Genomic DNA, 13,932 nt, shown 5'->3' on the forward strand with positions numbered 1-13,932 from the left:
TTCTTCATGCCCCACAGGAAGAAGAAGTGCCTGGTGAGACTGCCCAGAAACCCCACATGAGGATCCACCTGCCTGGCCCTTGATGGCACCCTAATATCATAGGCCACAAAGAGCTCTCAGGCTCTGTGTGACACAGCCTGAGCCACGACCTCTAGTCTGGCGCACAGACAGTGGACCCCATAAACTGCTGGTGGGACCTGCCTTGGCCTGAAGCCATCACATCTGTTCAACCTGGATATTCAGGCATCTCTCCCCAGACTGTAGCTCAAATCCCTGACTATGGGGGAACCTGATACACAAGAGTACTCCTCATTCCAGATGGCAGGAAACCTGGCTATTGAGATCGGTGTCCAATCCTCAAAGTGGGAAATAGCTGCAAGGCCCATGAGACCACGGCCACTCTTGGTAGCCGCCCTGGGCACAAACAGGCAGTGTGGCCCTCAGTGTGAGCCTGCTTTGAAACAAACGCCCTTGGTTGCTAGACCAGGAGCCCACCGAGCCTGCCTGCCAGGTCCCTAGAACCAAATGCCTACCCTAGTTCATGTTTCATTACGCCCAGACCTAGAACCTATCTCTGGAATCCCACATTTGGGTGTTCCCTGAGTTGAAAAACAGCAGTCTTCCCTTCCCCCAGAGACACCAAACTCTTAGGAGATGGGCCGGATCCCCAGAGATGAAGAATCTCCCATGGCTTCATGAAGCCACCCCTACCATTTTCAACTGTCCTGGACACACAATCCCGACAGAAAAGCCTGCACTAATGCCTCCACGACACCTTAATTTCAGTACACTATGCACTGCCCTCAGGGCCTGCATTTCGGGCCTGTGATCACCTCTGCCCTCTCCCTAACCCTAGTTCACGTTTGCAGATTTCTATCCCCAAAGCTCTGGTGCAAACTGATCCTGACATGCTTCTAGGACTTTATTGATACCAGATTAGATTTTCAGGCACATGTCCACAGAGGCCTTTTCTCTAATAACAACTTAAATTCCAACATGTGGTCTGTGAGCCACACAACAGAATCCTTCCTGTCTCCAGTAGGATAGCTTTCTCGTGGTAGCTACGTCCAAGACTCAATGTAGGAGAATTCTGCAAGGGCCCTGACCACCCCAACATTCTAATATCTCCCTGGATACAAACCATCATTATGACCCAACAGCATAAAACTCCATGTCAACTCTGGCCGCTTGGAACATCGCCTCAGAGTCACCAGAACAAACCTGCCATGTTCCTCAGCTACAATGGTCAATGGAGGTGTGCTTTCCAGGCATCCAGTTTGGAGAGCTCTGCTACCCAAATTTTCCATATGGGGTATGGTGGAGCAAACAAACCAGACTCGCCCTGTCCAGTACAAGGAATCCTTGCTGTTTGGAGCATCTTAAAAGCCCCAGTGTGGGAAATCTGCCTTCCCCATAGAAAGAAGGAGTGTTTGGTGAGTCTTCCCAGCAACCCCACATGAGGATCAGTTTCCTTGGCCCTTGAGGGAACCCCGATGTATAGGCTGCCCAGGCCACTATTGCTGTGTCTGACAGAGACTGAGACCAGACTTAGTTTCAACCTTCCAGAAAGTGGGCCCCATATCCAGTATGTGAGACGGGTCATGGCTCAAGTCTGTCATCTCTACCCAATCTTGGTATTCAGGCACCTGTCCCCAGACATTTGCTGGAATTCCTGACAATGGGGGAACCTAAATCATAAGAGAGAACTCCTCCTTTCCCATGGGAGGAAACCTGGGTTTTGGGATATATGTCCAGTCCCCAAAGTGGGAGCCAGCTGCATGGCCAATGAGACCACGCCCACACCTGAGGGCTGCCCTTGGCACAAACAGTCACTGTGACTCTCATCCTAAGTATGCTTTCAAACAAGCTCTCTCAGTTGCACCACCAGTATCCAGGATTGCAGGCCTGGTATGCCCCTAGGCCTAAATCCTAACCCTTGTTGGGATTTTCCAGGGGTTCAGATCCAGAGCCTGTCACTGGAATCACTGTTTTGGGGACCCCTAAGATGGAGAACAGCACTATTTCCTTCCTGAAAAAGCCACCAAATTATGGGGAACCACCAGGAACCTTAGAGAGGAAAAGTCTGCATGTACCCATGAGACCACATCCGCATTTGGAGTCCATCCTGGACACACAATCCTGATAGAAAAGCCTGTGCTACTGCCTTCTAGTCATGCTAATTACAGTTCCTGACATCCTGCCTTCTTGGTCTATGCACTGAGCCTGCGATCACATCACCACTAACCCACACCCGTATTTAAATTAGCAGTTTCCCTCCCAAAACCATGGCTCTCAAGCCTTCCAGCATGGGGTCTCTGCAGGCATACCACAGGACTGTGTCTGCCATCCTCAAGGCAACTATGCCCATCACAGTTTTCCAAACCTTCCAGAGTATGAGAAACCTTAATGCTCCTGAGCCCACCCCAATATTGGCTGCCGATCTGGATGCAATGCACAGTCTGAAACAGCCTGATCACCTACATCCAGGCAAAAGGCTAAGACAATGTTCCTGAGACAGATGATTGAAACTGACATGCTCCTAGGACCTCATTGGAATGCAACATTAGGTTTTCAGACATCTATCCTCTGCAGCCTGTTCTGGAATACCAGCTTAGTATACAACATGTGGTCCCTGAACCACACAATAATACAAATTCTGTCCCCAGAAGGTTACAGTGATCTTAGACCTGTGCCAATCCCTCAGGGTAGGAGAATCCTGCATGGCACCATAGCCACCAGCACATTGTGAGATCTCCCTGGTAACAAACCAGCATTGTGGCCCATCTGTAATAGATTCCCTGTCAACTTCAGGCCTTGGTACTTCACCCAGAACCACCGGAATGAACCTGCCATGTTCCTCAGCTGCAATCGTCAATGGAGGTGTGCTTTCCTGGCATCCATGCGGGAGAGCTTTGCTACCCGAAATTACCACATGGGGGAAACTGGAGCAAACAAACCAGACTCCCCCTGTCCAGTAGAAGGAAACCTTGCTTTTTGGAGCATCTCACAAGCCTTAGCATGGGAAATCCTCCAAGGCTTCTTGATGCAACCCCTCCACTTGTTGGCCATCACAGACACAAACTCCCTTGTGAGCAAACATCTGACATCCGCCCTTACTCAGGTGCTGGATATCTTGAATCCGGCAATGCACATTGGAACGGCCTTTTGCTTGGCACTGAATTGAACCATAGCTTGTGTTTACAATTCCATCCTTACCCTACTGGCTCCCAAGGACTCTTGATAGGGAATTCTGGTGCCACAATGCAGCATTCTGCCTTCCCCATAAAAAGAAGTGCCTGGTGAGTTTGCCCAGCAACCACACATGAGGATCTATTTGCTCGACCCTCGAGGGAACTCAGATGTATAGGTTTCCCTGATTACTATTGCTGTGTCTGACAGAGCCTGAGACCAGACTTAGTTTCAACCCCCAGAATGTGGCCCCATATCCAGCATGTGAGACCGGCCATGGTCCAAGTCTATCATCTCTACCCATACTTGGTATTCAGGCACCTGTCTCCAGACATTTGCTGTAATCCCTGACAATGTGGGAACCTGAAGCACAATAGATAACTCCTCCTTGCCCATGGAAGGAAATCTGGCTGTTGGGATGGGTGTTCAGCCCTCAAAGAGGGAGCCAGCTGTATGACCAATGAGACCACGTCCACTCCTGAGGGCTGCCCTGGGCACAAACAGGCATAGAGACCCTCAGCCTGAACATGCTTTCAAACAAGCCATCACAGTGGCACCACCAGGATCCCCCATGCAGGCCAGGTACGACTGTAGGCCCAAATCTTAACCTTTGGTGGAATTTTCTAGGTGCCCATACCCAGAGCCCATCTCTGGAATCCCTGTATTGGGGCACCCCTAAGATGAAAAACAGCACTCTTTCTTTCCCGAAAAATGTATCAAACTATGGAGAGCCTCCAGGATCCTTAAAGAGGAAAACTCTCCCATGGACCCATGAGACCACACCTGCATTCTGAGGCCATCTTGGACATAGAATCCAGAGAGAAAAGCCTGTGCTACTGCCTTCTATTCACCCTATTTATAGTCCTGATATGCTGCCGCTTAGGTATATGCATTGGAACTATTCGCCTCACCACTAACCCTAACCCGAATTTCAGTTTTCAGAATTCTCTCCCAAAACCATGGCTCTCATGGCACCAAGCATGGGGCCTTTGGAGCCACAACACAGGACTGTGCCTGCCATCCCGAAGGAAACTGTGCCCGTCACAGTTGCCCAAACCTTCAAGATTAGGAGAAACCTGCAAATCCTTTGAGCCCACCTCTATATTGGCGGTGCTCTGGTGCAAACTTGCAGTCTGAAACATCCTGATCACTTACATCCAGTCAGAAAGCCATATCAAAGGTCCTGAGTCAAAAGATTGAAACTCTCATGCCCGTATGACCTCATTAGAACCCTAGATTAGGTTTTCAGGCATGTGTCCTCAAGGTCCTGGTCTGGAACACCAATATATAATACATGTGGTCCATAAGCCTAACTACAGAACATCTTCTGTCCTGAGAAGGAAACCATGCTCTTCGACGTGTGCCAAATCCTCAGGGTTGGAGAATCCTGTATGGCACCTTAGCCACCAGCACATTCTAAGATCTGCCTGGTAACAAACCAGCATTGTGGCCCATCTGCAGGAGATTCCATGTCAACTCAAGGCCTTGGTCCTTCTCCAGAGAGGCACCAGAACGAACCTGCCTTGTTCCTCAGCTGCAATGCTCAATGGAGTTGTGCTGTCCACGCATCCAAACGGGAGTGCTCTACTACCCAAACTTTCCACATGGAGGACACTGGAGCAAACAATCCAGACTCCACCATTCCAGTAGAAGGAAACCTTGCTATTTGGAACATCTCACAAGCCTCAATGTGTGAAATCCCACATGGCCTCTTGACGCTACACCTCCATTTGTTGATCATCAAGACACAAACTCTAGTGTGAGCAAACATCTGACATCCGCACTTACTCAGGTGCTGAATATCTTGAAAAAGATGCTTCACATTTGAACTGCCTTCTGCTTGGCACTGAATTGTACAGTAGCTTGTGTTTACAATTCCATCCTCACCGTACTAGTCCCCAAGGCCTCTTGATATTGAATTCTGGAGCCACAATGCAGCATTCTACCTTCCCCATAGAAGGAAGAAGTGCCTGCAGAGTGTGCCCAGAATTCCCACAAAAGAATCCCTTGGCTCTCGAGGGAACCCTGATTTGTAGGCTGCTCTGGCCACTAGTGCTGTTTCTACATAGCCTAAGCCCAGACCTAGTGTCAGCCAACCAGAAATTGGGCACCATATCTAGCATGTGGGACTGGCCATGACTCAGGTACATTATCTCTACTTATCCTTTGTATTCTGGCTTCTTTCCCCAGACATTGCTGGAATCCTTCCAATGTGGGAACCTGAAGCACAATAGAATACTACTCCTTCCCCAAGGCAGGAAAGCTGGCTGTTGGGATGTGTGTCCAACCCTCAAAGTGGGAGCCAGGGGCATGGCCAATGTGATCATGCCCACTCCTGAGGGCTGCCCTGGGCACAAGAAAGCATTGTGACCCACAGCCTGAGTATGCTTACAAATAAGTCCTCTCAGTTTCACCACAAGGTTCCCACATTGCAAGCCTGGTACACCCCTAGGCCCAAATTCTAAACCTCGTTGGATTTTACAGGTGCCCAGACCCAGAGCCTGTCTCTGGAATCCCTGTTTTGGGGCACCTCTAAGATGGAAAACAGCAATCTTACCTTCCCTGAAAAAGCTACAAAACTATGGGGAGCCGCCAGACTCCTTAGAGAGGAAAAGTCTCCCATGGACCCATGAGACTACACCTGCATTCTAATGCCATTCTGGACACACAATCCAGATAGAATAGCCTATGCTACCACCTTCCAGTCACCCTAAATAAGTTTCTGATGTGCTGCCCTCCGGGTCTCTGCACTGGGCCTGTGATTGCCTTGCGACTAACCCGAACCCGAATTTGTGTTTAGACTTCTGTCCGAAAACCATGGATCACATGCCCTCCAGGATGGGGTCTATCAAGACACACCACAGGACTGTGCTTACCATCCCCAAGGAAAATGTACCCATCACAGTTTCCCAAACCTTACAGATTAGGAGAAAACTGAAAGGCACCTGAGCCGACCCCAATATTGACAGCCGCTCTGGATGCAAATGTTAAGTCTGAAACAACCTGAACAGCTCCATCCAGGCAGACAGCCAAGTCAATGGTCCTGAGTCAGAAGATTGAACCTGACATGTCCCTAGGACCTCATTGGAACCCTAGAGTGGGCTTTCAGGCACCTTCCCTCAGGGACCTGTTCTGAATACCTACTTATGATGCAACATGTGGTCCCTGAGTCAAAAAAACAGAAAATCTCCTGTCCCCAGAAGGATACCGTGCTCTTTGACTGTGCCAAACACTCAGTGTAGGAGAATCTTGCACGTAACGTTAGGCACCAGCGCATTCTAAGATATCCCTGGTAACAAACGCACATTGTGACCCATCTGCAAGACATTCCATGTCAAATAAAGGCCTTTGTACTTCGCCCCACAGGCACCAGAAAGAACCTGCCATGTTCCTCAGCTGCAATCGTCAACTGAGGTGTGCTTTCCAGGCATCCATGCAGGTGAGCTCTGCATCCTAAAATTTCCACATGGGGAACACTTGAGCAAACAAACCACCAGTCCAGTGGTAGGAAACTCCACCTGTCCAGTGGTAGGAAACGTTGTTGTTTGCAGCATCTCACACGCATCAGGGTGGGAAATCCTCCATGGCCTCTTGATGCCACTCCTCCATTTGTCGGTGATAATAGACACAAACTCCAGTGTGAGCATATATCAGACATCTGCCCTTCCTCAGGTGCTGGATATTCGAATCAGCTGCTGCACACTGGTACTGCCTTTCTCTTGGCACTGAATTGAACCCTAGCTAGTGTTTACAATTCCATCCTCACCCTACTGGTCCCCAAGGTCTCTTGATAAGGAATTTTAGAGCCTAAACACAGCATTCTGCCTTCCTGCTAGAAATAAGAAGTGCCTGGGGAGTCTGCCAAGAAAACCCACATGAGGATCAATTTGCTCGGCCCTCAATAGAACCCCAATTTATAGGGTGTCCTGGACACTAGTGCTGTGTCTGACAGAGGCTGAGCCCCGACCTAGTGTCAGTCACCCAGAGAGCAGGACCTATATCTAGCAGGTGGGGCTGAACATGGCCCTACTCCATCATCTCTACAAATCCTTGGTATATCGTTGCCTGTCCCCAGACCGTTGCTGGAATCCCTGTCATTGGGGGAACCTGAAGCACAATAGAGAACTCCTCCTTCCCATGGTAGGAAACCTGGCTGTTGGGATGAGTGTCCAACCCTCAACATGGGAGCAAGCTCCATGGCCAATGAGCCAACGCCCTCTCCTAGGGGCCGCCCTAGGCACAAACAGGCATTGTGACCCTCAGCTTGAGCATGGTTTCAAACAAGCCCTCTCAGTGGCACCACCAGGATCCGGCATTGCAGGCCTGGTATGCCCCTAGGCCCAAATCCTAACCTTTGGTGGGAATTTCCAGGCACCCATACTCGAAGCCCATCCCTGGAATCCCTGTTTTGGGCACCCCTAAGATGGAAAACAGCACTCTTCAGTTCGCCAATAAAGTCACCAAACTATGAGGAGCTGCCAGGATCCTTAGAGAGGATAAGTCTCCCAGGGACCCATGAGACCACACCTAAATTCAGAGCCCATCCTGGACACAGAATCCAGATAGAAAAGCCTGTGCTACCGACTTCCAATCACTCTAATTACAGTTCCTGATGAGCTGACCTCAACGTCTATGAATTGGGCCTGCGACCACCTTGCAACTAACACTAACCCGAATTTTTGTTTTCAGACTTCTCTCCCAAAACCATGACTCACCTGTCCTCCAGGATTGGGTCTCTGGAGCCACACCACAGGACTGTGCCTGCAACCCCCAGGAAACTTTACCCATCACATTTCCCCAATCCCTCCTGATTAGGAGAAACCTCCAGGCCCCTGATCCCACCCAATATTGGAAGCCACTCTGGACGCAAATGCACAGTCTGAAACACCCTGATCAACTACATCCAGGCAGACACCCACGTCAATGGTCCAGAGTCAGAAAATTGAAACTGACGTGAACCTAGGATATCATAGGACCCGAGATTATGTTTCCGGTATCTGACCTCTGAGGCCTCTTCTGGAATACCAAGTTAGGATACAACATGTGGACCATGAGCCACACAACAGAACATCTCCCGTCTCAAGAAGGAAACTGTGCACTTCGACCTGTGTCAAACCCATCGGGTAGGAGAAGCCCTCATGGCCCCTTAGCCACCAGCACATTCTAAGACCTACTGGGTAACAAACCAGTATTGGGACCCATCTGTAAGAGATTCCATGTCAACTCAAGGCCTTGGCACTTGGCCCAAGAGCCACCAATATGAACCTGTCATGGTCGTTAGCTGCAATTGTCATTGCACTTGTGCATTCCAGGCATCCATGAGGAAGGACTCTGCTACCAAAAATTTCCACATGGGGAACACTGGAGCAAACAAACCAGACTCCACCTGTCCAGTAGAAGGAAACCTTGCTATTTGGAGCATCTCAGAAACCTCAGCATGGGAAATCCTCCACGGTCTCTTGACACCACCTCTCCATATGTTGGTCATCATAGACAAAAACTCGAGTGTGAGCAAACATCCTTCATTTGCCCTTACTCAGGTGCTGGATGTCTCGAATGAGTTGCTGCACATTTGAACTGCCTTCTGCTTTGAACTGAACTTAATCCTAGCTTGTGTTTACAATTCCATCCTCACCCTACTGGTCCCTAAGTCCACTTGATAGGGAATTCTGGAGGCACAGTGCAGCATTCTGCCTTCCCCATAGAAAGAAGAAGTGCCTGGTAAGACTACCCAAAAATCCCACATGAGTATCATCTGCTCTGTCCTCACAGATCCCCAATTTATAGGCTGCTGTGGCCACTAATGCTGTGTCTGACAGAGCCTGAGCCCCGACCTCGTGTCAGCCACCCAGAGAGCAGGAACCATATCCAGCATGTGAGACCGGCCATTCCCAGTCCGTTCTCACTACCCATCCTTGGAATTCGGGCATCTGTCTCCAGACCTTTGCTGGAATCCCTGCTAATGGGGAAACCTGAAGCCCAAGAGAGAACTGCTCCTTCCCCATGGCAGGAAACCTAGCTGTTGGGATGGATGCCCAACCTTCAGAGAGAGAGACAGCTGCATGGGCAATGAGACCATTCCCACTCCTGAAGGGTGTCCTTGGAACAAACAAGCATTGTGACCATCAGCCTGAGCATGCTTTCAAACAAGTCCTCTCAGTTGCACAACCAGGATCCTTCATTGCAGGCCAGGTAGTCCCCTAAGCCCAAATCCTAACTGTTAGTGGGAATTTCTTGGTGCCCAGACCCAGAGCCCATCTCTGGTATCCATGTTGTCGGGCACCACTAAGATGGAAAACAGCACTCTTCCCTTCCCTGAAAAAAACACCAAACGATGGGGGTCTGCCAGGATCTTTAGAGAGGAAAAATCTCCCATGGACCCATAAGACCACACCTGCATTCCGAGGCCATCCTGGACACACAATGCCAATAGAAAAGGCGGTGCTACCACCATTGAGTCACCCTAATTACAGTTCCTGACGAGCTGCCCTCCAGGTTGACTCATTGGTCTGCCATCACTGAGACAGTAAGCCTATACCTAGTTTTCGTTTGCAGACTTCTCTCCCAAAACCATGTCTCACATGTCCTCCAGGATGGGGTCTCTGGAGCCACACCACAGGACTGTGCCTGCCATCCTCAAGGAAATTTTGCCTATCACATTGCCCAAACCTTCCAGATTAGAAGAAACATCAAAAGACCCTGATCCCACCCCAATATAGGAAGCCACTCTGGATGCAAACGCAAAGTCTGAAACATCATGATCACCTACATTCAGACAGATACCCAAGTCAATGATCCTGAGTCAGAAAATTGAACCTGACATGCCCCTAGGACATACTTGGAATTCTAGATTAGGCTTTAAGCGTCTGTCCTCAGAGGCCTATTCTGGAATACCAAGTAAGGATACAACATGTGGACCCTGACCCACACAACAGAACATCTCCTGTCCCAAGAAGGAAACTGATCCTCGACCAGTGCCAAATCCTCAGGGTAGGAGTATCCTGCAAGGCACCTTAGCCACCAGCACATTCTAAGATCTCCATGGTAACAAATCAGCATTGGGACCCATCTGTAAGAGATTCCATGTCAACTCAAGGCCTTGTCATTTGGTCCCAGAACTACCAGAACTAACCTGTCATGTTCGTCAGCTGCAATGTACACTGGAGTGTGTTTTACAGGCATCCATGAGGGAGAGTCCTGCTACCCAAACTTTCCACATGGGGGACCCTGGAGCAAACAAACCAGACTTCACCTGTCCAGTAGAAGGAAACTTTGTTGTTTGTAGTGTCTCACAATCCTAAGCATGGTTAATCCTCCGTGGCCTCTTGAAGCCACCCCTCTATTTGTTGGCCATCATAGACACAAACTCCAGTGTGAGCAAACATCTGACATAGGCCCTTACTCAGGTGCTGGATATCTCGAATAAGCCACTGCACTTTGGAACTGCCTTCTGCTTGGCATTGAATTGAAGCTTAGCTTGTGTTTACAATTCCACCCTCATCTACTGGTCCCCAAGCCCTGTCGATAAGGAAATCTGGATCCACAATGCAGCATTATGCCTTCCCCATAGAAAGAAGTTCCTGGTGAGACTGCCCAAAAACCCCACATGAGGATCATCTGCTTGGCCCTCGAGGATCCCGATTTATAGGCTGCCCTGGCCACTAGTGCTGTGTCTGACAAAGCCTGACACCCAACCTCGTGTCAGCCACCCAGAAAGCGGGGCCCATATCCAGCATGTGAGACTGATCATGACCCAATCCATCCTCCCTCTGCATCCTTGGCATTCGGGCATCTGTCTCCAGACCTTTGCTGGAATCCCTTCCAATGGGCGAACCTGAAGTCCAATGGAGAACTGTTCCTTGCCCCAGGCAGGAAACATAGCTGTTGGGATGGGTGTCCAACCCTCATAGAGGGAGACAGCTGCATGGACAATAAAAGCATGCCCACACCTGAGGGGTGCCCTAATAACAAACAGTCATTGTGACCCTCAGCCTGAGCATGCTTTCAAACAAGCCCTCTCTATTGCACCACCAGGATCCCACACTGCAGGCCCGGTACGCCCCTAGGCCCAAATCCTAACAGTTGGTGGGAATTTCTTAGTGTCCAAACCCAGAGCCCGTCTCTGGAATCCATGTTTTTCAGCACCCCAAGATGGAAAACAGCACTCTTCCCTTCCTCGAAAAAGCCACCAAACAATTGGGAGCCACCTGGATCCTTAGAGAGGAAAAATCTCCCATGGATCCATAAGACCACACCTCCATTCTGAGGTCATCCTGGACACACAATGCTGATAGAAAAGGCTGTGCTACCATCATCAAGTCACCCTCATTATAGTTCCTGACGAACTGAACTCCAGGTCGACGCATTGGGTTGTGATCACCGCGCCACTAAACCTAAACCTGGTTTTCGTTTGCAGACTTCTCTCCCAAAACCATACCTCACATGTCCTCCAGGATGGGGTCTCTGGAACCACACCACACGACTGTGCCTGCCATCCCCAAGGAAACTTTGCCCATCACATTTTCCCAAGCCCTCCAGATTATGAGAAACCTCCAAGGCTACTGATCCCACCGCAGTATTGGAAGCCATTCTGGATGCAAATGCAGTCTGATACACCCTGACCACCTACATCCAGGCAGACACCAAAGTCAATGATTCTGAGTTAGAAAATTGAACCCAACATGCCCCTAGAACATCATTTGAACCCAAGAATAGGTTTTCAGGCATCTGTCCTCAGATGGCTGTTCTCTAAAACCAACTAATAATACAACATCTGTTCCCTGAGTCACTCAACAGAATATATCCTGTCCCTAAAAGGAAATTCTCCCCATTCCAATGTCTTTTTGGAGCCAAACCCACAGTAGGACCCATCCGCAGGAGAATCCATTTCAACTCAACCCCCTCTGTTGCTCCCCCAGAGCCATCAGATCGAAACTGTCTTGTCACTAGGAGACAGTTGGAATGCGAGGCGGGCTGCCCAGGCATCCATCCTTAGAGCCGTGCTCTGGAGTCCTTCCAAATGGGACGTCCTGGACCATTCCAACATGTCTCAATTATCCCACAGAAGGAATCCTTGTGGTATGGAGAATCTCACAAGTCCCATCGTGGGAAATACTCCATGGCCTCGTGATGCTCCCCCACCCCACTTCATGAAGGGGCCATTGTGGACAAAAACACCAAACTGAGCCAACGTCTGGTCCTCGCCCTGACTTCAGATGCATGAGATCTCGATTCAGCTCTGCAGAGGGTGCCTTCCCTGCCCTCACCCCGAAACCTAATCCTAGCTTGTGTTCTCAGACTGCCGTCCTCACACTACTCGCCCACAAGCGCTCCAGTTTGACATTACTGGAGCGAAAGTGCAACACTCTGCCTGCCCTGCAGAAGAAAAATTTTATTCTCTGGGGCTACACATAAACACCAAGTGACTATCAACCTGCACACCACTAGACTCTACCCCAATTCTACAGTCTATCCCTGGGCACTAATGCCCTGTCTGACACAGGCTGAGCCCTGAACTCCCAACCGACACCCAGACAGCTGGCTGCACACTGAGCACATTAGACCCACCATGGCCTTAGGTCCTCATCTCTTCCCAACCTCGTTTTTAATGCTTCGGAACCTAGACCTTATCTCCAATCATTGCCCAGAAATCAGAACTCATCCTTCCCCATGGCAAGAAATATTGTGGATGTCATGTTGTCCAACATTCAGTGTAGGAGAAACCAGCGTGGCCCATGAGGCCCCGCCCATGCTTGAGGGCAGCGTTCGGCACAAAAACGAATTGTGACCCTCAGCATGAACCCTGTTCTCAAGTAAGGCCTCTCAGTGGCTGGACCAAGAGCCAGCTTTTGGGGCTTGCTGTGCCCCTAGGCCCCATCCTTAACCAGAGTTCGGGCTGTCAAGTCGCCCCTTCCCAGCACTCTGTTCTAGAATCCCACTTTGGTGAGACAACAAAAGTTAAAAAAAAAAAAAAAAGAAAAAAATGCATCCCACAAAATGCACCCAGACTCTTGGGATTGGGCCAAATTCCCACAGAGGATCACTCCTCCATGGCCCTTGAGGCCACCCTGACATTCCATGGCCATCGTTGACACAAAATACAGAGGCAAAATCCTGAGCAAGCCCCTCACAATCACCATTTGTTGATATCCTGAAGAATTCTCCTCACAGTCTGTAGATCGGGTCTGCCATACCTACGTCCCCAAACCTAAGCCGAGTTTGTGTTTTCAGACTTCTGTCCCCACAGTCCTGACCAAACACCCTCCATGCTGGGGCCTCTGTTGCCACAACTCAGGACTGTGCCTGTCCTCTCCAAGGGAATTCTGCCCATTCCATTGGCAACAACCAAACAAATTAGGAGAAATCTCCAAAGTCCCCGAGGCCATCCCAATAATTTAGGCCGCCCAGGACAAACAGGGGTGATCTGACACCAGCTGAGCAACAGCCTCCACTCAGAACCGTAGACAAATGTCCACAGAGAAGAAGACTGAAACAGACAGGACCATAGGCCCTAATCGGGTCCATTGCTTTGTTTTCCAGGCATCTCTCCTCAGACGCCTGTTTTCCAATACCAGCATATGGGGGTTTCCTAAGGCACCTATCAGAACATATCTCGTGTCCACATGAGAAACTTGCTCTTTGGAGCTGTCTCAAAATCACGGGTTAGGAGAATCCTTAAGGGCCCCAGTGCAACTGCCCCATTCCAAGGTCTCCATGAGCACAAACCCATGTTAGGACCCATAT

The sequence above is a fragment of the Neovison vison genome, chromosome 3 (assembly GCF_020171115.1).
Source record: "Neovison vison isolate M4711 chromosome 3, ASM_NN_V1, whole genome shotgun sequence".
Lineage (NCBI taxonomy): Eukaryota > Metazoa > Chordata > Mammalia > Carnivora > Mustelidae > Neogale > Neogale vison.